This window comes from Simochromis diagramma, unplaced genomic scaffold, assembly GCF_900408965.1.
Source record: "Simochromis diagramma unplaced genomic scaffold, fSimDia1.1 OVJJ01000596.1, whole genome shotgun sequence".
In the NCBI taxonomy this organism is placed as follows: Eukaryota; Metazoa; Chordata; class Actinopteri; order Cichliformes; family Cichlidae; genus Simochromis; species Simochromis diagramma.
This window is the reverse complement of record NW_024387245.1, coordinates 24677107-24701453: the sequence shown is the minus strand read 5'-3', so window position 1 is coordinate 24701453 and position 24347 is coordinate 24677107. Positions and strand designations below refer to the sequence as shown.

The 24347-nt window shown below is 42.1% G+C and overlaps 1 long non-coding RNA gene across 1 annotated transcript; it reads right to left on the bottom strand.

Annotated features, from left to right (window-relative positions):
- Positions 1-5277: 5277 nt before the first annotated feature.
- On the bottom strand, positions 5278-7058 carry LOC120714646. Its single transcript, XR_005691455.1, has 2 exons — positions 5483-7058; positions 5278-5389 (listed from the first exon to the last, which is right to left on the bottom strand). It is a non-coding gene; the product is annotated as an uncharacterized LOC120714646 (long non-coding RNA).
- Positions 7059-24347: the final 17289 nt, after the last annotated feature.

Here is a 24347-nt window from a genome sequence, read left to right as displayed (position 1 = left end):
TCTAAAGAAAAACTCTGAAATACTTTCATAAATAAAGACCACTTAAAAAAAATATACAAGAACGTCTTTCTCCTTTTGAAGCAAACTATATGGAAATCAGCCCTGGCTCAAGATTTTTGCACAGCATGCAAACAAAACAAAAAACATATAAGGATGTTTTAAAATGCACATAAAAGAAATCTATTAACTGCAACTTAGCTGAAAGTCGCTTGTAAACAGTACACAGTATAGTGCAGGGAGAGTGCACAGCCATGTCATAATAAAAAGCAAACATATGCATGCTCCGGCAGTTATACACTGTAGTTTGTGCATTTGTACAATTGGATCGATTTATTTAAAGAGAATACATCTAAGGAACTACAGCTACACAAACAAGACATATTTATCATGCTAATAGTGGTTAGTAAAACCCTGCTTCACGCACTAAAATGTAATAAAAAAAAAAATCCACCTCCTGACATGTGTTAACCTTTGGTGTTATCTCATATTCAACAGCGGTTTGCTTCTGTTTTTTATTTTTTATTTTATTTTAGAGGAACGTTACAGAACAGAAACAGAGCAAGCCACGAGTGCTCGCCAAGAAGAAAATAACAACCAGCGCTTTACTCCCCCTCCTTTCCTATATCTTCTTTCTCTCTCCTCCTATCTCCCTTGGGCTCACCTTCACTCATCACCTCATCTATTTTTCCCCTTCTGTTGCCAGGCAACAGACAGGAAGAGCATCACTTGGAGACGTCAAAACCACAGGAAGAGCTCACAGAAAGACGCATCACGAAGATGTGCCATGAAACATCAAGGATTTAGCCGAATAAAACCGCCTCGCTCCGTGATGGGAAATGCCACGGGGTCCAAGAAAGATGTCAAGGAGGACGTTTGGGCCATAGCAAATGTAAATACAATGAGGAGGAACTCAGATTTGGTAATTTATTCAGCACAGCTCATCCTGTGTATGGGAGCAAATGCGTTGTTATTTATATCCAGCACAGCAGTGGGCTGAAAGAGTCCATAATGAATAAACTGGCAACAAAGGATAATGCACTGTGGCTTAAATGAAAACAAATTTAAAGATAAAGGAAACTGGCATGATCTTTAAAATGGTGTCAACATCAGTGTATCAGGTAGTATGAATGTGATTAAAAGGAACAATGAAAACCCCCAAATCCCTCAAAATATGCATGTTTGATCTGTTAAAGCTAATTTAATCGCACCATCGAGCTGACAAAACAAACTACTGCAGTTCCTCCCGTGGCCACTTGAGACCGCCTCCAAATGTGAGTCAATCCCCATAGACTCCCATTTTAAAATCAGGGGGTTGTTTTTGTTATCCATTCATCGGGCTATATCAAGGCTTCCAGTTTGCCCTGATGGTATTAGGGGTGTGGCCTCTTTGACTGGCAGGTGGATGGTGAAGCAGGCGGCTATAGCTGCTAGCTGTTTGCTAGGCTTCACATCAGCTAAACTGGAGTCCCTGAAGTGGACCTCTGGACCGTGTTTGTGCTGTTGGAAGCTTTTTAAAGCAATTATGTGACATTCTGTCTGATATTCTATTTGGATGGTAGTCAAAGGAGCTTGCAAAGAAAAAGCGTCTGGACTTCTTTAAGTTGCTTGAAGACGTTTCACCTCTCATCCGAGAAGCTTCTTCAGTTCTAAGGTCAAATGGTGGGGAGTCCCAGATATAAACCTAGCGGGAGTATACCCCACAGAGGGACAAAAGGACCCCCTGACGATCCTCTAATCGCCTGAGCCAAGGTGTGAAACTGGGTGTGGGTCCCAATCAGCCAGGGTTTCGGGTGAGCTCATTGTGAAACCTGGCCCCACCTTATCATGCGAATTCCTGAGGTCAGATGGCCCAGGATGTGAGTAGGCGTTCAGGCGTCTGGGGAGGGAACTCAAAACTGGATTATAGATGGCAGACAGTTGGTGTCGTAAACCATCGCCTCTGTTCAGAGATGGTCACTCACAGTGGACATAGATGGCTTCTTTCACTCCTCTTTCAAACCATCTGTCCTCTCTGTCCAAAATGTGAACATTGGCATCCTCGAAAGAGTGACCTCTGTCCTTTAGATGCAGATGGACTGCTGAGTCTTGTCCTGTGGAGGTGGCTCTTCTATGTTGTGCCATGCGCTTGTGAAGTAGCTGTTTGGTCTCTCCGATGTAGAGGTCTGGGCATTCCTCGCTGCACTGTACAGCATACACCACATTGTTAAGTCTGTGTTTTGGGGTTTTGTCTTTCGGGTGAACCAGTTTTTGTCTGAGCGTGTTGCTGGGTCTGAAATGCACCAGGATGTCATGCTTGGAGAAAACTCTCCTGAGTTTTTCTGATACACCGGCTACATAGGGGATGACAATGTTGTTGCATCTGTCCTTCTTATCCTCCCTCGCTGGTGTCTGATCTTCTTTTCTGTGCCTCTTTGCTGACTTTAAGAACGCCCATTTAGGATAGCCGCACGTTTTGAGTGCTTCCTTTACATGCGTGTGTTCCTTCTTTTTTCCTTCAGGCTTAGAGGGAACATGTTCTGCCCGGTGGTGTAGGGTCCTAATTACTCCAAGTTTGTGTTCCAGAGGGTGATGGGAGTCAAAGAGGAGGTACTGAGCTGTGTGTGTGGGCTTCCAGTAAACTTCGATGTCGAGGTTGCCATTCTCTTCAATGTGCACAGTGCAGTCCAGGAAAGGCAAACACTTATCCTTTGTGTCTTCCCTGGTGAACTTGATGTTTTTATCCACGGCGTTAATGTGCGCAGTGAAGGATTCCACTTCTTGTGTCTTGATTTTGACCCAGGTGTCGTCTACATATCTGTACCAGTGGCTGGGTACTCTTCCTTTGAAAGAGCCAAGAGCCTTCCTTTCCACTTCCTCCATGTAAAGGTTGGCTACAATAGGTGACATGGGGGAGCCCATGGCACAGCCATGTTTTTGTCTGTAGAAGCCTTCGTTGTATTTGAAGTATGTTGTGGTAAGGCAGAGGTCTAACAGTGTGCAAATCTGATCGGGTGTGAAGTTGGTCCTGTCCTCCAAGGAGCTGTCTTCTTGTAGTCGTTTTCTGACAGTCTCCACGGCCTCCGTGGTGGGTATGCAATTGAAGAGAGAGACTACATCAAAGGACACCATGGTTTCATCTGGATCCAGGGTAAGTTTCTGGACCCTGTCAGTGAAGTCGGTGGAGTTCTTGATGTGGTGTGGGGTGTTCCCCACGAGAGGAGCAAGGATGGTAGCAAGGTGTTTTGCAATGTTATAAGTGGCTGAGTTTATGCTACTGCCTATGGGTCTGAGTGGGACAGCTTCCTTTGGATTTTAGGAAGTCCGTAAATGCAGGGTATGGCATCCCCTGGGTAAGGCGGTGATATGTAAGGCGGTCAATGATTTTGTCCTTTTCAAAGTCTTGAAGGCAAGCTATAGCTTTCTTTTTGTAGCTGCTTGTGGGGTCTCGCTTTAAGGCTTCGTAGGTATTGTTGTCACTGAAGAGAGTAGTGATCTTTGTATGGTAATCTGTAGTGTTTAGGACCACGGTGCATCTTCTCTTATCAGCTGGTAAAACAGTGATGTTGTGGTCTTTGCTCAGGGAAGCGACGGCCTTCTTTTCTTGTATTGTGAGGTTGGACGGAGGGACTTTGGCACTGGAGAGGGTGGCTGAGACTTTCATCCTGATTTGCTCTGCTTCTGTCTGTGATAATTTATTAATCCGTATGACGGATTCTGTGGCTGTGAATAGGTCCACTATGGGCAACTGTTGTGGAGAAATGGCAAAATTGAGTCCTTTGGCTAATACTCTCTTTTCAGGTTCAGTGAGATTCCGGTCTGAAAAGTTCTTTACCCATTTCTCCTGACTGTCTTCAGGTGTGTTTTCTTCTCTGGGTTGTGTAGGTTCAGAATGAGGAGTGTGTGTTTTTGAAAGCAAGGTGTGAAATTTCCTGCGTTGTCTTTCTTTTCCTTCAGAGTATTGGGGCCGCTGAGCCTTGTCCACAAACTTGTAAACCTCTTCTAAGATTGGAGAGGGTAGAAGGGTTTCCAGTTCCTGCAGAGTCTGGCTGATCTTGATCTGGACGGCATCTATAGTGAAATGGACCTGTCTTATCCTTTCACTTAAAAGGTGATTTTTTTGCTCTCTGTAGAATCAAGTCTGCTCTGTATCCCCTGACAGTGGATCCAAGGCGCAGGCTCTTAGGATCAACTCTGCTTTGTCTGCATCTTAGGTTGAAACGGAGATGGTTCCTATAATCCGCTAGTTTTCTTGATTCCCTTTCATACTCCCGCACCAGTTGAAGGGTGTTCCTCCCAAAATGTATGATGTGCAACACGCTCAGACAAAAAGTGGTTCACCCGAAAGACAAAACTCCAAAACACAGACTTAACAATGTGGTGTATGCTGTACAGTGCAGCGAGGAATGCCCAGACCTCTACATCGGAGAGACCAAACAGCTACTTCACAAGCGCATGGCACAACATAGAAGAGCCACCTCCACAGGACAAGACTCAGCAGTCCATCTGCATCTAAAGGACAAAGGTCACTCTTTCGAGGATGCCAATGTTCACATTTTGGACAGAGAGGACAGATGGTTTGAAAGAGGAGTGAAAGAAGCCATCTATGTCCACTGTGAGCGACCATCTTTGAACAGAGGCGGTGGTTTACGACACCAACTGTCTGCCATCTATAATCCAGTTTTGAGTTCCCTCCCCAGACGCCTGAACGCCCACTCACATCTGACCTCAGGAATTCGCATGATAAGGTGGGGCCAGGTTTCACAATGAGCTCACCCGAAACCCTGGCTGATTGGGACCCACACCCAGTTTCACACCTTGGCAGAGGATCATCAGGGGGTCCTTTTGTCCCTCTGTGGGGGGATACTCCCACTAGGTTTATATCTGGGACTCCCCACCATTTGACCTTAGAACTGAAGAAGCTTCTCGGATGAGAGGTGAAAGGTCTTCAAGCAACTTAAAGAAGTCCAGACGCTTTTTATTGGAAGCTCCTTTGACTACGATGACCTGGATGACTGAGAACCTTCACAGACTATTTGGATGGTACTTAACACTAGCTAGCAGGTATCTGTATCACACACCGTCATGTCCAAATATGACGTAAGTGGGAAAGATGTGGAGTCCAGATGATGTCCCAAAAAGATGACATCTTTTTGTGTCGAGTCTCAGTTGTCTTCCTACATCCTACTTCAGTTCTGATGCCCTGCCTGTAGTATGTGTTACGTAAGGCCCAAAATGGCCTCCGTACAAGAAAGTAGTAGCTCTAATATTGACCAGTAATGAACCACCACACGCACACTGTAATGGGTTACACAAGATTTATTTGTTCTTTCTCCGGGTAAAACTACTGGCTGAAGACACAACTCTGGCCAGGAATCCAAGGCCCAAAGCCACCGCGGTCAGGGTTGTTAGCCTGGTTACAAACAGGGGAAAGGTGGTCACTTGGAAGAACAAGCAGCCAAAACGTATCAATCCTGCATCTTCCTCAAAAAGGCTTGCCACCCACCTTTTCAGGCCTGACTTTGTTCGAGGCTGGGTCTCCACATCACATCCTGGGAGCTGGAACTTCCCCAAAACTGGTCCAGTTTCCTTGTCAGGGGCACAGAGAGTCTCCAGTCCAGTGTTTGTTTTCCTGCCTCCCAGCACATCCACTCACATCCCAATAAAAATGAGTCCTCCCTCCAACATCCTCAGATTATTTTAAAAGCAAAACCAGGCCAGGTTAAAAATCTTTTCCGTTAAAATGTGCACACTTCATCCTGGATCTTCGAGGCTTCCCTGCTACACCAGTGTCCTACTAAAAAAACAACGACAACCCCTACTTCCTGTTTCCTCTCCCCTTTATAGAGAAGGGCTCCAATCCTCCCCAATCAGCTGCTCCCTGTATTCAACTCCAAATAGCTGGCAGCTGGACTAGAGTAGAATCTCCACTCCCACATGGGTGTGGCCCACACCTCACATCAAACACAAAGAAACACCAAAGGATGCAATTAATACAAAACAAAATCTAAAGTAATGCCAACCCAAAAGCTTAGTGGGGGATTCTCTCCATCCTTTTCCACCATGCTATACTCTGTAACATATGTCCATATGTTTTTCGGTGCAATAAAGCATTATTACCTCATTCTTTGATTAGTTATGGCCACCTTTTTGTCTCCTTCTCAAGAACCTCACCCTCTACCTGGTGATTTGTATTTTATTAGTGTGTTATAGATAAGCTTTTAGCCATCTTTAGTTGGCCTCAGAGCATCCTCGAGCATGAGCAGCATGCCTGAAATACCTCATAGATGAGGTTGAACGATGTCTCTAAGCTGACTTGGGAACTGAAAGAACTAGAGGAGGTGTTTGGGAAGAGGAGTTGATGAAAATGGATAGATGATTGAGAACTTTAGTTGAGGACTTTTAGTTGAAGGACCGAATGTTTGGGAAGCTTTTCACTCTAGTCTTCAGTCATGATGATTTCTAGCAGATTGATAGTACCAAAATGCTAAAGTAAGGCTTTAAAATGAAGAGTCCTCAGACACTGGAAGACATCACAATGGCTAAAAATGACTATGGCTAAAAAATGGCTGTTGGTATGTATAAAATGGTAATTGCAGTATGTGGTGTAAAACTGGCAATCCTTTGGCCTTCTAGGGTAAGTTTTTCTAAACTGTGGGCTACACCTACTCATACATCTTATCAATTTTACAAGTGGACCCTAATATAGCAGGCTAAAGCTGACCTCAGGCATACTTTTTCAGGATAGGAAATAGTTTATTTTGCAGGCAAAGTTTTGCTTAATAAATAATATTAATCCAAAAAGCAGAGTGTCCTCATCAGTGACGCCTTACAAAATCCATAAGCTCCACACCTGTCAGACTGTCAGAGTGGTTACAAAACACTTTTCTCCACAGCAACTTCAGGACTTTGTGTTTTCTCATCTGTGACAGCCATAATTCTTGTTTTCAGTCATCATACATTTATTTCCTCTATGTCAGTAAACACTTTGCTATATTTTAGATTTTGAGTTTTGGTTTGCAGTAGAAGGAGGTTTTAGCTCCATGTTCCACATGAGGTGAGCAAATTGGAGCTGCCGATTTTCAAAACATTAACAGTATAGAAAAAACGTTTAACATTCTGTTAACTTATGCGTGTTTATTATCCAAGGTGTTTTCACAGTACTTAAAACAGAAGAAATATACAAATGTATTCAATGTAATAGTAACTGAGATGAAAATATGACGAAAGTATAATTAAATTACCTTGGTCATGAAGATTATTCTTCCTTAGTTTTCTTACATAAATCTTCACTTGGATGGCTAGTGAAGACTGCTTGTTTAAACTATGTTTTTTGTTATTATTTTGATCTCAAGTCCAAACTAGCAGGCATATTTGGGCAGTTTTGGAAATGGGCCAACTATGGTTTAAAAGTCATAAGGTGGACTTGATTTGGGGTACAGCAAACATGGACTTTTCTACTCTACTTGAGTATGCAAAGTGCTTTATCCATGTCTCATTCATCCATTCACAAAAGCACTTTTTCTACATATAAGTGTCGCCTATCTAACATTCACACTACAGTGAATACACTGGGAGCAACTTGGGGTCGGTATATTTTCCAAGGATGCCACCAACCTTCTGATTAGTAGATGATTGTATTCGGAATCAGAATATAAACAGAAACAGCACATTCACATGGCCATCCTTACATTACCCTGTTAAACACTCCTTCATTCCTTCTCCACGCTGACAAGCTGTTCAGGCTAAGACAGGTAAGCAACCCCAAGTCATCATGGTACCTCCACTGTGCCTCAACATTGGTATGCAGAACATAATGCTTTACTACATGATTAAAGACACACTAGATGGTACTACATGAGAAAGTCAGGAATGGTGGAAAAGTTTGGGAGGCTTTTCCTGCTGGTGTAGGACTTGTATGAAGATAGTAAGATAGTGGTGAAGTGTGTGGTACGAGTCACAGATGGGTTCAAGGGTAGTATTACAAGTGGGAGCTTCTCTGACCTCCTTGTTTTCTAGTAGTGATCGAGCGGCTGACAGATTAGGTCAGGCAGGAGTCTCTGTGGACCATGATGTTTGCAGATGATACTGTGGTCTGTAGGGAGTGGATAAAAGAGAGCCTAGAGAGGTGGCGGTATACACTGGAGAGAAGAGGAACATCAGGACAAGAAGGTTAATAAGGAACAAGTGAATTCAATCAGACAGTAAGCTTCAAAACAAAACAGGAAGTAAAGAGGCAGACCCCTTTCAAACAACACAGGGTGCAAATACATGGAGGTGGAAATACGAACAATCTACAGATCTGACTGCAAATATGTTTATTTCTGCTGTGAAGTTGAAGGCTGGCTCCAAAAGTGAGTTGGTCCCTTTAGAATCCCATGTTAAAAAGACAAGTTTACTTTTTTGTCATCAGAAGTCTGCACTGCAGCTATGATGGATAAAAATCTAGTATTTTATTACTCTGTTGATAAATAGCTTTATCTTGTATCTGTGTCAGTGCAATGCACCCATAAAGTTGAGGGACCAGCCTAAATATGGCTCCAAAGGGTTCATTTACGTTCCCCTACCACACGAGTCTCGCTCTGCACACACGTGGCATGCAAAGTAGGATTCGTGTGTGTGTGCATGTTCATGTGTGAACCCAGCTCACTGAGAAAACGTCCACATATGATTTATCTTCACTCAGTAATGCCGCCCCTTGTCATGCATGTAAAATTCATCCTTATTTCTCTGCTGCCTGCTCTCTCTCTGCTCGCTCTGCTTTTCAGCCTTTTTTCTTCTTCGTGGCAAAGCACAGCAGCGGCGGCAGCATTTCCTTCTCCTCTGTGTCACCTCCACTCCCTCCCTCCTCCCACTCTCTCTCCCCTCCATCTCCTGCTGCTTCCATCCTCCCCTCCCTCTTCTCTTTTTTTTTTTTTGCTGTGTGTTTGCAGATGAAACGGGCAGCCTGCCAGTTTTTCATATTTCTTGGCAGCAAAGTGGCTAGCCAACTTCCTGGGGATGGGGAGCAGTGTGGTGCGGTGGGGTGTGGGTTAGGGTGGATGGGTAGGAGGGTTGGGGGCTTGCTAAAGGTTACATTTGCACAATGTGTCTGTGAAAAAAATAGCAGAGAAAAGAGAGAGAGGAAGGGAGGGAGTGCTAAAAAAAGAAATAGAGAAAGAAAGAAAGAAAGAAAGAAAGTGAGGAAAAGCTGTGTTGGATCAGCTAAACGGACCCCCCCCCCCCCATTCTGGGGTAATGGAAAAAGCCCTCTGGGGGAATATTCAGTATGCAAGAGTATCGACTTGCATGCAGTCATTACAATGATATCTGTCCCTCTCTCTTTCCCTTTTTGTCTCCTTTCTCTGGAATTTTCCTCCGGCATAACACGCACACCTACAGCACCTTCCCTCCCTGTCTCTCTGCCTGTGTGAAAGTCTTCTGTGAGGAAATAGCTTTGGAATTGGGGAGATGGTGGAATCACAGCAGTCTGACGGGTGTGTGTGTGTGTGTGTGTGTCTGTGTGTCTTAGGGTAAAGGGTGTTACTGCTGCTGATTATATACCAACAAATAACCACAGCGAAACAACTGCAGGCTCTGTCTTGCTGCACTGACGGGATTGACTGTGAATAGATAGTGTGAGACTGAGAGAGAGTCAAACAGCCAAGTGGGAAGACGGGGAGGGAGAGAGTTCAGTTGTTTACTTCGCTGCTTCACTCCTCATCCGTCTCTGTCAGGGCAAAGATGATAAAACATACAGGGGTGGTACAGATGTGTCTGTAGCGAAGCTGGTTCTTACGAAGTAAAGCTAATCAACATTCAAAGCCTTTTTTATGACCTGCATCCTAAAACTGCACATTTTCCTGTGCAAAGAGGCAAAAGAAGGAGACATCGCTGACGTACCAAAACTGCACATCCTCTAATGTCCACTTGAGGGTGGCTCCAAAAATGCGTCCCTCCCCCAGAGACCCCCATGTTAAATTAAGTCTATATAAAACATCAAAGTAGCAACTGTTGTTTTTGTACTTCACATTTTGAAAACTCAACATTAGAATTTGGACCTGCACTTTAATCTTTTAGAGGCAAACATCATATATTGAACATTTTAAAAAAAATATACAACCTATCATTGTTAACTAATGGATATTATTAGCTACTGTTAGTGTTATCTATTGTCAATGGATAGTGTTCTTACTTAATTACTCATCAAGAAAGTCATTAGTTTCATTATTCATTACATAACTTTCTCATTACTCTGTAAAATGACCTGAATAACACTGTCTCATTATTACCAGTTAACAATCAGTGTTGGGAAGGTTACTTTTAAAATGTATTCCACTACAGATTACATAATACATGCTCCAAAATGTATTTTCTAACGTATTCCGTTACGTTACTCAATGAGAGTAACGTATTCTGAATACTTTGGATTACTTAATAAATCAAATCAAATCAAATCAAATCAAATCACTTTTATTGTCACATCACATGTGCAGGCACACTGGCACAGCACATGCGAGTGAAATTCTTGTGTGCGAGCCCCACAAGCAACAGAGATGTGCAAACACAACAACACAAACGAGCAAAATACAAGAATGGCCAACCTGAAACTAATAAATATATGTACAATATGCTTTTTACAACTACATGAATGTACTATTGCTGTGTGATTTATTACTATTACTGAAAGTTACTCTCCATACCAATACCAACTAGATTTTTAAATCTTAATATAAAAGGAGTAACAGTAGGGTCACAAATGACCATATTACAATGAGCGGGTGAAGTGCAGAGTTACCTGTGAATGCTTGGTTAGTAAACTATATCCACAGAATGGGTGCATCAGACATGTGCAGATACCTGCTAATGAGTCCTAAGCAACATCTACCTAAGACAACCTAAGTTAATATAATTAACAGCACAGCAACAAAAAAACAACAAAAACATGCCCTTCCTTTTAAAAAATATTCATAATACTGGTAAAGAGAGAAGAGTCAAACACCGAGGTTGCACCTGCCCAAATCCATCTATTTTCTTTTTGAAGGACCTTTGTAGTTTTCATTTTCACTTGTTACATTTGAGCCGGCTTTGTTTTGATGCGCACAAATGGTCTCTGTGGAGACAAGTATGTCCTCTGTCTACCAAGACACAGGCAACAGTCCCCAGAGGCTAAACCATCATTTAATAAGGAGTTTTAATTATTTGCACTTTGTCTCTGAGATATCATGTTTCCTCCTACATTTTGTGAGAGAAAAAAAAGAGAGAGTACTAAATACTGCAGTACCAGTGAGCTCTGCTGAGCTCTGTGGAGGGGGAAACCAGTAAGAGGCAGAATCACTTGGTTATTATAAATATTATAAAACCTTGGCTTTATTTAAAAAAAAAAATCTTTAATACAGTTTGGACTTACGATTGCACAAGAAGAGTTTCAAGTTGACCTCAGATCAACATCAAGACCTCCAGCTGGTAAATTGTCCTTTTACTTCTGGGACCAGGGGTGCCTGAAATAACTCTCCACACACTGCAACACTTTATTTTCAGTACCTACTGAGTGGATCTGCTGAACCTAATCTCTGAAGGAAGCTGGAGCTCCGGCACTAGCTGTGTTAGACGCACTCTGTTGATACCCAGTAAACATTTTTTGAAATAACCATCGTCTGACTTGCCAAACTGAAAATTATGCTGATGTTGAAAATGTAACGTTATCGTTACAAATCACACCATTTTTATAATGATGACGCCAATTAGCTTAAAGACTGTAAGTCCAAAACAGCATGTTTACCATGGAACATATAAGAAAGCATTTACAGACAGACAAAAGACAGATAAATAAATAGCCTGAACATGTTTATATTCAAAACGTTAGCTTTATCGTGTCTGTAAACATGGAGTAGATGCTATATATGGTTATCTTCTCACAAACATTTCAAATACTTTTGCCCACCAAATACCCTTTTAAAAAATCGAAGACGCATTTATTTGCTTTTTTTTTTTAAATGCAATATCGACAACATTTTTTGCTTTGTAAGAGATGTCCGAACTAGACCTCTAGATTTACACAATTTTTGAAGGTCTCTTGGAGTCATTTCTAAAGAACTACAGATTCCCAGATCATCAGATCAAACAACTATACTTAAGTAAAAGTTATCCCGATGTGCCACCCCTTTGCCGAGGTCTGGAAGAAGGCCCAAACAGTCAACCTCAAGTGAGAGTTAGTTACAATTTTTTTAGGAACCACCAAGGCCCATGAACTGTAAACTGCTGAATCACAAGCGTCACCGTCTACAGTTTTTCAGATCAACATGGACTAAGAGGGTGCTGATCAAGAAAGAAGCTCTAAAAACGACACGTTCAAGCTTGACTGATATTTGCAGCTACTCACATGTACGCGCTGAATGCCCTCTGGAGAAAAGTTTGATGGTCAGAGAGGACAACGATTGAGTTATTTGGTTTTGGAATATAAAGCAGGCATTGGAATGGCCTTCACAAATTTTCAGCCTCAACCCTATTGAAAATAGGTTGAAGAGCGAGAGGAGGGAGGTTTGGGGTCTTCACACACCCCTGTTCTCTGCTGGCCATCGGGGCAGGGGGGCTGGGAGGAGGTGTTGGCCGTCCGATTGGGATCTGGGATGCGGGGCCTCCCTGCTGCTGCGGAGCCTGGGGCGGTCTGCTTGCCTCCACCCCGGGGGAAAGGGTAACATCTCCTGGGTCTAGGTGCCATTTCCCCCTCCAGGGGTGAGTGTACCTGGACCCGGGGTATAGAGTTTGTTTCGGGAGTGTGATTGTGTGTACAGTGTCCATGTATGTCTATCCCTACGTTAGGTGAGTGCTGAGTATTTGTATATGTGTGCATGAGGGTGGGAATGCATGTTTGTGTCTGTGTGTGCCTGTTTGTCTGTGTCTATATGTCAGGTCGGGTCTTACACTCCACCTCTCTGGGAACTCCCAGGCCCTCCAAAGGCCTATCTCCCTTCACCACCTCCCTGGGTACTCACCACACTCCCTGCCGGTAACTGATGCCCTCAGGGGTTGGTGCGTTGGTGGTTCTTGGTGTCCGGGGCTGGGCGCTCAGGTATGTACCAGCTCATTCCCGGTGACTACTTGGCGGGGCCTGGTGCCTGTTGCTCGGTCAGGCCTCTTCCAGGGCAAAGGGGGCCCTCGGGCCTCCGGCCTCTGGGCCTGCGGCTGGGTTCACTCTGGCACAGCTGGCTGCCGGCAGAGCTGGCGGTCACGCCAGTGCAGCCCCCTCTGGCTTCTGCTCCGTGGCTACTGGGTGACTGGGTGGGTCATCTGGGGCTCTCCTCAGCTCTTCCCAGGAGGGTGGCATGGATGCCCCTCCGGTGGTCCTCCTTGGGCTCTCGCACTCTGGGGCCTCTGGATGTCTGGGGCCTGGATCTCCTCCATGCCTGCTTCATGCCCTGGGGGATGGGGCTATGGCTCTCTACATCCTCTAGCAGACCATTACATGGGGAAACCTTTTGAATACAAGCGTGCTGATCCACACAGGTGTGCACACGGGTGTTCACTGTTCATAGACATAAACTACACCTTTACTGGCTGCTACTTCAAAGCACAATGTGCGCTGTCGTTCCTGCTTGCTACACAACAACATTCAACATTTCGTATTTACTGCTGTTTACACTTAGCTAGATTAACGTGATGATGTTGTGTTTAGTATGTTGCTCTGTTTTTTTTTTTTGCTTGTTTTCTCTTCTTTTTCTCTCAACAGGTGATCCAGGAGATTTTTTTTCTCTTCTTTCTTTTTTTAAGTGCCCTTTCTCACTGTCCCTCTTCCCTTCTGTTTTTCTTTTCCTTCATCTTTCTTTCTCCCTTTCCTATCCCTCTGTGATGTCTGTCCCGTCTGTAACAACTGAAAATAAAATAAAATAAATAATAACAACAAAGGTCGATCAAATGGACCAATACAGGGAGTGCAGAATTATTAGGCAAGTTGTATTTTTGAGGAATAATTTTATTATTGAACAACAACCATGTTCTCAATGAACCCAAAAAACTCATTAATATCAAAGCTGAATGTTTTTGGAAGTAGTTTTTAGTTTGTTTTTAGTTTTAGCTATTTTAGGGGGATATCTGTGTGTGCAGGTGACTATTACTGTGCATAATTATTAGGCAACTTAACAAAAAACAAATATATACCCATTTCAATTATTTATTTTTACCAGTGAAACCAATATAACATCTCCACATTCACAAATATACATTTCTGACATTCAAAAACAAAACAAAAACAAATCAGCGACCAATATAGCCACCTTTCTTTGCAAGGACACTCAAAAGCCTGCCATCCATGGATTCTGTCAGTGTTTTGATCTGTTCACCATCAACATTGCGTGCAGCAGCAACCACAGCCTCCCAGACACTGTTCAGAGAGGTGTACTGTTTTCCCTCCTTGTAAATCTTACATTTGATGATGGACCACAGGTTCTCAATGGGGTTCAGATCAGGTGAACAAGGAGGCCATGTCATTAGTTTTTCTTCTTTTATACCCTTTCTTGCCAGCCACGCTGTGGAGTACTTGGACGCGTGTGATGGAGCATTGTCCTGCATGAAAATCATGTTTTTCTTGAAGGATGCAGACTTCTTCCTGTACCACTGCTTGAAGAAGGTGTCTTCCAGAAACTGGCAGTAGGACTGGGAGTTGAGCTTGACTCCATCCTCAACCCGAAAAGGCCCCACAAGCTCATCTTTGATGATACCAGCCCAAACCAGTACTCCACCTCCACCTTGCTGGCGTCTGAGTCGGACTGGAGCCCTTTACCAATCCAGCCACGGGCCCATCCATCTGGCCCATCAAGACTCACTCTCATTTCATCAGTCCATAAAACCTTAGAAAAACCAGTCTTGAGATATTTCTTGGCCCAGTCTTGACGTTTCAGCTTGTGTGTCTTGTTCAGTGGTGGTCGTCTTTCAGCCTTTCTTACCTTGGCCATGTCTCTGAGTATTGCACACCTTGTGCTTTTGGGCACTCCAGTGATGTTGCAGCTCTGAAATATGGCCAAACTGGTGGCAAGTGGCATCTTGGCAGCTGCACGCTTGACTTTTCTCAATTCATGGGCAGTTATTTTGCTCCTTGGTTTTTCCACACGCTTCTTGCGACCCTGTTGGCTATTTTGAATGAAACGCTTGATTGTTCGATGATCACGCTTCAGAAGCTTTGCAATTTTGAGACTGCTGCATCCCTCTGCAAGATATCTCACTATTTTTGACTTTTCTGTGCCTGTCAAGTCCTTCTTTTGACCCATTTTGCCAAAGGAAAGGACGTTGCCTAATAATTATGCACACCTGATATAGGGTGTTGATGTCATTAGACCACACCCCTTCTCATTACAGAGATGCACATCACCTAATATGCTTAATTGGTAGTAGGCTTTCGAGCCTATACAGCTTGGAGTAAGACAACATGCATGAAGAGGATGATGTGGACAAAATATTCATTTGCCTAATAATTCTGCACTCCCTGTACGGCAAGGCCGTGATGATCCATTTGGCAAAGTAAATCCATTGGGTATCCTTGTTGGTCTTCAGACAACAATTCTGACGGCTAAAGAACCAAATGGGACAGGCAGAAAAAAAAGCCGGATCCACTAACTAATATAACTAATTTAAATTAACTCTACCAATTCTGACAGGAGGATTGGTGAAATATATAGCCATGCCATAAGTCTGTTGATGACTACCAAATCATCTGGTCGAGGTGCAACTTGCTCAGGGACATTTAAGCAAAAATCACTGCAGGTATGCATATATTTGAGCCTGTGTGGATTAAAGAAAATCCCAAATAAAGTCAAACTTGTGCAACCAGTTCATGTTTTTTTTTTTTTTTTAAGTCGTGAAAGATTTATGCTTTACAGCAGCGGTCCCCAACCCCTGGGCCTTGGACCGGTACCGGGCCGCGAGAGTTGAGGCTCAGGTGTGAAATCTATGGTTTTCAGGGTTTTTATCGGTTTTCAGTGTTATTTTGTTATCGTTTTGATCGTTAACTCTGTTTTCCTGGGTCTTTTCACGTGTGTTATGAATAAATCTTCCTTTTTTCGGTACTGGTACTAGTTTTATTTTTGTTGTATTTATCCGTGACACCTTAAAGGCCGGTCCGTGAAAATATTGTCGGGCATAAACTGGTCCGTGGCGCAAAAAAGGTTGGAGACCGCTGCTTTACAGTCATTCCATCCTGGAAAAAGAAAAAATTCAAACAAATCAGCAAAAGCCCCAAAATACCATAGCATTCATTGCCATGATGAGTGTATGGAAACCACTGAACATTACTGGTTACCTGGGCAACCAGAGCAAAGATTGTGTGCTAGCAAGTGACCATTAGCTAGAAAGGGACGTGTGAATTTCTTCTTCTGTAGATGCCCCTTTATAATGACATGGAAGTGTCTGTTGGGATTTAATTACATTAGAAACATCTAGTTAACAAATGGAAAATGACATCGCCTGAGTGTCTCCTTTAATAACCAATAAGCACGAAATATCTGAAAGCAAAGACTTTATCAACAAAATCCAGTTCCCTGTAAGAAGAACCTGTTAGTTTTTTGTTTTTTTAACTTCAGTTTGGAGACATTAATAAATTTGCGGATTTGTGAAATTAAAACCAAAACACAAGGACACTTTTTTATGTGTGTCCTTGTGTTTGATAATGATTTTAACAGTTTACTCACTGAGGACTGAGCTCACAAGCGCCCCCTGCAGTACACCCAGCCAAATTGCAGATATTTTAAATATAATAGTATAAAAAGGAAGTGGAGTGTCTCTCTTAGATCACCTTTATCCTTGAGCTTGTCATTGCATTCAACATCTGCACTGTGTGATCGCTGGTCTGATCTAACAATGGCAGTTCAGCATTTTGTCAGATGTTGGCATGTTTGAGGTTTACATGGGCAATATTAAGAGTTTTTTTCAGTATTCTTGTAAAGTTTATTTTACTAAAACATTTAGGTTTCATGTTTTACTCCGTATTATGGCAGAGTGAAGAAGAAGAAACCCCATCTAAATAATAAATTTGCTATGAACCGGCTTCTCAACAATGCCTTGAAAATAACAGCCTCTGCCGCTGAAACGATTCTCTGTCTTTCTCTCTCTTTCCCTGCCACACAGAAACAGACACACATTGGAAACACCACCACCACCACCACCCCAATCCCTCCCTCCCCTGCTCCCTCTCCTCTTTGCTGTGCTGCTTCTATAATTCAAATTCTGTCATGCTTGTTCCAGACTGCTGGCTCCAGCCTCCCTCCTCCTCCCTCTCCATCTCTTTCTCTCTCTCTGTGTCTTTCTTTCTCCCTCTCTAGGAAAAGAAAAGTGTGGGGGGAGAAAGAGCTCTTTGAGGGACAAAGCTGACAGAACCACACACAGACAAAATACACCAAGCTGCACTGAACAGCAAATGTGGAAAAAAACGTGCAGTGCATTTGGATTCTTGCAGGAACACTGAGTATTGTCTCCTCACTCCTCCTCCATCTTTCCTACTCATTAGTTCAATTTTCCTATCTCCCTCACCCCTGATTTCAGTAAGAGAAGAAAGCCTGTTTCTGGATCACTTTAATTACGCACTTAAAAAGATACTTCATCAATTTAGTGTCACACTTCCAATAATCTCTGGGGACTTGTGAGGGACAGATTGCCATCTTATCATCCACCAGGTTACAGGAAACCTGTCTATAGAGGTAGGATTAGGACTGGGGATTGTTTAGATGTACACTAAATAGACAGATTTTCAGAAACTATTACATTTTTATTCTTTCAATCTAGGTATCATACAATCATTTAGGCACTAATCACAGTGGATGGTATTAATTAAACTGAAGCCTATGTTGCCTATGATCTATCTAGGGTTAATCCTAGGAGGTTAACAGATACCTGGTCATTAGTTAATCACTTAGTGGTATGTTAAGAGGTAGGTTAGGTTAGCCACATGGTCACCAAGGCTTCAGTTATTTGGGTTTTACAGGTTTTAGGTTTTTATCTGCATATGCAAAATAGTTGAAAATTATATGCAATTGGGTATGTGTGTATCTAATCATAACCCTTAATAGGTCAAAGGTAGCCAGATGCATGTTATTAAAAGGTCAAATTTATTTGACAGAATGGTCAAACACATGTAATCCTTCTCAAACTGCCAATGATCAGTTTCTAATAACAATTGTTCACCTGCATTTGAGTCCTACAGAAAAAAAAACTGAACACATCCCAAGACATGTTGAGAAAAAGTCTTCTTGCATCATCAAAAAGATACGCTTCATGATATTTAAGCAAACTCCTCATGATCAGCAGCTTCAAACCCAGATCCTTCCAAACCAACAAAATCTGATTTCCAACTCTTTTGGTAACTACACAGATCCACATACACAGATACAGCGGCCAGGAAAGCAGAAGAATATCATATTAAGAAGGCCCTGCATAAATATGGTTATCCCAGTTGGACATTTGTCAAAGCTGGAAAGGCACCTAAAGAACGCTCCTGGTGATCCAGGAGAGAAGGACAACTGCTGCCTAAGCAAAAACCCGTAGTGATACCTTATGTGTCAGCAGTAACAGAACAGTTGAGACTCATTTTCTCTAAACACTGCATCTCTGTAGCTTTCAGACCCAAAACATGCTGCGCCAAAAATTGGTCCACCCGAAGGCTGGTCCACCCTGGTACAATCAGAGTAATGTAGTGTACACTGCTAAGTTCCAGGAGGATTGCCATGAACATCGGAGAAACCAAACAACCTCTGGCTAAGTGGATGGCACAACACAGAAGAGCCACCTCGTCAGGCCAGGACTCCGCAAGTCTATTCACACCTACAGACTAGTGGACACTCTTTCAATGATGAGGATGTACACATCCTGGACAGGGAGGAACGCTGGTTTGAGCGCAGAGTCAAGGAGCCCATTTACATGAAAACGGAAAGACCATCTCTGAATTGAGGAGGGGACCTAAGGGTACATCTTTCACCATCTTACAATGCTGTGATTGCAGCCATTCCCCAACTCTCTGTGAATGGTACTCATGGGCACTGATCAATGGTCGTTGATCAGTGCTTGTTGATCAAAGGTCATGAAAATGTGCATATCAATGATCATGAAACAGACCGCACGACCCATTGTTAGTCAGTGGTGCTATCAGCCATTATGCAAGTGTACATTTTAAAGGTTGGGGAAACCTGCAGTAAGCTGAGACTGAACAAGTTACATGGATGAGCTACGAAACGTTTCTCCCACTGAAAACACTATGTCCAGATGAGGATCATGGCTAATGAGATTATGTAATTTTTGTTTTTAATGAACTGTTCTTGTAAGTCTCTAAATCAGAGAACGAAAGAAATAGTTATCCTAATTGTCACACACACAAAAAAAAAAGAAGTCACCTTTCTTTTTTCGGGGTTATGGTAGGGATATGTTTACCACCAATATGACGTCCGAGACTTCAGAAGATGCCTCATTTGTTTTACTGTGAAACTGTTTTTATTCTGAGAAGAAAGAAATAATTATAGAACAAAAGCTTCTCCTTGCTAGGAAACCCAAGAAAGCAAAGAAACCACTTCTAGGTGACATTCAGGAAAGGCACATTATATCTTCAAACAGTTTTCCAACCAAGACCAGACACTGTCCCATCTTGCTCCCCTCGCCCTCATGAGGTTGCAGTAGACGGCCGCCCCTCCCTGAGCCTGGTACTGCTGTAGGTTTCTTCCTGTTAAAAGGGAGTTTTTCCTTCCCACTGATGATAAGTGCTTGGTAAAGGAGCTTGCATGATAGTTGGGGTTTTCTTTATATTATTGTAGGGTCTTTACCTTACAATATAATACCTTTAGGCAAATGCTGTTGTTATTTAAAACTATATAAATAAAAGTGAATTGAATTGAATTGAATTGAATTGAATTGAATTGAATTGAATTGAATTGAATTGAATTGAATTGAGAAGACAGTCTTTACTGCTGGGAAGAAGCTCATAATGAAAAATAACCCCACAGAACATTAGGTGGCCATTTGATCACAACTAAATTAACCAGTGTTTGGATCACCAACACAATGTGATCTAAGCAAAACCTTCCCTTTTGAACCAAATTTGAACCATTTATTTGTGCCATTTGGACAGCTGTTAGACCTCTAATCAGCAGAAAATTGCTCAGTGGCTGAATGTGATCGGTGAATGTAATTAGGTTGAATTCACATCTTTGTAATTGCCTTAATAACGTAATAACTTGAAAGTACATCTTTTTAAAAGGCCATGAATGCATCTTGATTTAGTGTAGAAAACAACATCCATGGGTGTGTGGTGCTTCATGGGCAATATATCAATTTCATCCTAATAAATTCTGAAAATTCAAAAGAAGAACATTTGTGGTTGCTGCAGGGGATGTATTAACTAATATTACCAAGGATTACCCAAATACTTACATCCAACAAAACCATTTTCAGTACTAGTAAGTGAACTGTGCCCTTACGTTTACCTCGAATCAGCTGACAGGCACACACTGTTCGCCTGATATTATACAATCAATGATTTCTCACCATCAATAACTGCATTAATGACCTATTACGATAGCTCAAAGCATTACAGCAGCATACATGCATGTTCTGCCAAAGAAACAGTAAATGACCAGTCATTATCAGCTTCCTCTCACCGTTACCGCCAGAGCAACCCAACCTGGCTCCATTAGCATGCTAATCTAACCACTGATGAAAACAGCATTATTAGATGGTTCTGATGGTGTCACTAGATAAAAACTTAGCAGTGTAGTGGTCCACCTAATTCTCACATCTGTAACTCATGCGACTGGCATTTCTAATAAAAGAACAAATTGGGAAAACCTAAAAAGATTCATTTTAACAGCAGGAAAAAGCAAAAATAAAAACATATGGTGTGGAAAGTTCTGCACATTTTACAATATCCTGTTCCTAGATGAAATACAGTGGATATGAATTCACTGACCTTGAAACAGAGCTTAGAAAATGGTCAGATCACAGTTTGGCAGTTACTGTTTTAGTCATATCACATGGTCTTCATGTGTAGATTTTAACACAACATGGATGAAACGTTTACATTAGAAAACGTACAGTCTACTGGGAAGCCTATGTTATGATTACAGTCATGTGACTGTATCAGAAACTCCAAAAGAGCTACTAAACAGACCCTTTGACTGTTATCTCAAATGTATATAATGTCAGAAAGAGCAATAACCAAGAGTCTGCACTACAAGCTGGAGGTCTGGATAAATAAACTTGACTTTTAAGTGCCCTCTTATAAAAAATAAATAGGGTTGATGTCTGGTATTTATATGGTAGTCACAGATACTGAGTACTTCAACCCCCCTCCCATCTCCTTTCTTCAAGGTCTTGTTCTGTGTAAGAGCCTGAATGTCCTTGGAGATGCAGAGCTGATGGACAAAACGTCCTCCTACTTGTCTGGTGACCTCCACACCTGACTGGCAAGACTCACAGCTCACATACTGTGGCTAACTCACCATTGGCCACGCGGGGTAATTGAATCATAATGGAACATTTACCCCGGCCCAGCCCGGCCCGGCTCATTGCCCACAACTCTCTGATGATGCAACAGCAACAACTTCAGTCACAACTAATGTCATCCAGGACCAAGGTAGCCATGAAATTGCTTCCGTCCCCGAAGCTGAACATTTTTTCTTTTTAACATGAATTTAAACTTCTTGGATGGATCACTCTGAATGGTAATTTGAAAGATTTCCACAGGTAAACCTTTTTCAGCTCCTGGCTGCCTTTCAGATATTTGTCTTATCCTTATCCAACAGCTCTTAGGTATAATGCAATCTGTCCAGTTTGACATCCACTAGGTCACTACCGAGCCACTTAGTGTTACAGCTTCTGGGTTTAGTCACATGCCAAAGATTTTCCGGTAAAAATTTCTTTTGTTAGGTTGTTCCAAACAGGTAACAAAGGGGTTGCTGTTAAAGACTTGACCCTAAATGTTGATCAATCTACGGTTAACATTTTGCATGTCTACTTCAATTTCCTGTGCTTGGAAGAACCAAAAGGCAAAACTTAACACAGAAACTGTAGCATCCAAATGTATGAGACTTAACCTTATCCAAATCCATATTACTTTTTTGTCCTTATCTGGAGTTTGTGATGGGCTCTATGTTATGTGACACAAGTGATTAGTGGACTAGTCTGCCATTTTGAAGATGTTACAACATTGGTTCAAGTGAATAAGGTCCAGGGACACAGGAATACAAACTGGTCCACAATTGATTGCCAACCACTGGTCAAGAGGAAAAAAATTATATTTTCCAACCAGTTACAAGTTGTTCCTGGAAGCTAATGGCAGTTGCTGGGAAAAACACTGCTAATATCTTAGTCATTGACAGACTTTTTCCAACTACTCTGTTGTAAAAACTGTTTTCCTTCAAAGTAAAAGTTGCACACTTTGCAATATGTTGGTTACAGCACTAAGGCACAACTTCTACTTTGAAGGCAAACCTTGTCCGTGTCCAATTTGTATTGCAGTTAATCAAGCTTTACTACCACGTGGCTAGGAGTTAGTGAGTATTTGCAGGTATAAACGAAAAACTGAAGGTAACCGTGGAAACCTGCTAGTAACCTCCAGGAACCACTACCAGCCATGTCACACGAACGCATGGAGGACATTGAGTGTAGACTCAGCAAAGGTCTAATTTTTTAGATTATATTGCATATTTGACACTGGCAATAAAATATGTTTAATGTTGGGGTAGTCTGCGGGAAATTATTTCAAGTCAGCTCAATCACGGGCATATGTATTATTAAATCCATGTCTTAGGATACCATTATTTTTGAACAAAAAAAGAGCACAAATAAAGAATAAAAGTTACTCCTTGTAACTGTTGTTCAGATCTGTCCAAACTGAATTCCACACACATATATTTTCAGACTATCTCTGTCTGCATCTGAAGGGGGTAAAAACAGCTGTCCAGACATAACAGTGTGTGTCCTGACAGTATGGGAATGGCTTCTATCTGAGGCGGTTTCAGTGGTAATCTGAGTCTTGCACGCACACACACACACTCTCTCACTCTGTGGACTCACAGAGTACATCTACCATTCGTAAGCCTTGCAAACATCTGGAAAATGCAGGAAATGTCTTTGTGTAAGCAAAAAGTAGCACCCATGCCGGAATAGAATGAAAAAGTGCTGTACACTTCCACTAGCACCATAATTTCACACTCAGAATTCAGGCGCTCAAATAAAACTGCCCGGGGTAAATATAGTGCACTGGATCGTGAATGGGGAATAGCTTCAAACAGCCTGTATCAGCCACAGCCACAAATGTTTCCTGCAGGCATTCACTAAGGGCAAAGCTCTATTTTTGGTACCCTTGGTGTCCCTATCTCTCACAGATAATCCAGTAATTCTGTGTATGATAACATTTCACTTTGAATTGGGCTATAATGCATAATGACCATGTTTGATAGAGACATTCAGATGATTTCTTTCTTCTTCTATACACTTGCAGTGAAGCAGTTTTTTCTGCTATTGGATATTTTACTGTGTTGCCAAGTATAGTTAACCCTGATATGCATAGATACAGCATCCTGTGAAACTCACCCTTTATTTTTAGTTAAGTACTCAGCTCCCTGATATGTCCTTTAAAGCTGACCTGCGATGACTTTCCTCATTTCCTGTCATGCATTTCCTGTTTCAATTTCATGATAATACTAAACCTTTTGAAAGGTGTATAGCAGTGGTTCCCAAACTTTTTTCGCTGGGCCCCCCTTTGTTTTACAGAAAAATGTTCGCAGAATGGCAGATAGTCAGATTAACAGTATTTTGTCTCTATCTTCAGGTTTTACACGCTTACATATAAACACGCAGTTACTGTCCCTCCATTTAGAAAGGCAGAGGCGCCAAGGTGTAATTATTTTACATGTAGTTGTTTTTTTCCTGTGTAATAATATTCAACATTGCTATCAATAAATTTTTCAAAAAAAATGCCTCTCTGTGCAAAATGGGTTCAAAAACATGAACAGCTGTGGGATCCTGTTTGTCCGTGATTTAGACAGTGGGAACAAATCGTGTCAGGATCAGCCTGATATTATTTGTATCCCACTGTAACTTTACTGTATAAAGAGCTAACATCTCCAAAATGTCAGGAGTAGTTAGTCATTACAACAAGTGTTTGTGAACTAAAAATCAAGAATGTGGGATACTGTTTGTCCGTGATTTGGAGAGCCCAGCGTGTGCTCCAGAGGAAGGAAAGACCAATTCTGCACTTGTGCAGGTGAAGCCAAAGGAAAGATCTGCTTCACCATATTTTCTAGCCTTTGGCTTAGAATGAAGTTGGTTTGGAAACATATTCAGCTATGCTTCATCTCCTGCTTTGCGTTTGTGTGGGCCCCGTGCTAGCAGTGTCCAAGCCTTGTTTTTTTTTGTTTTTT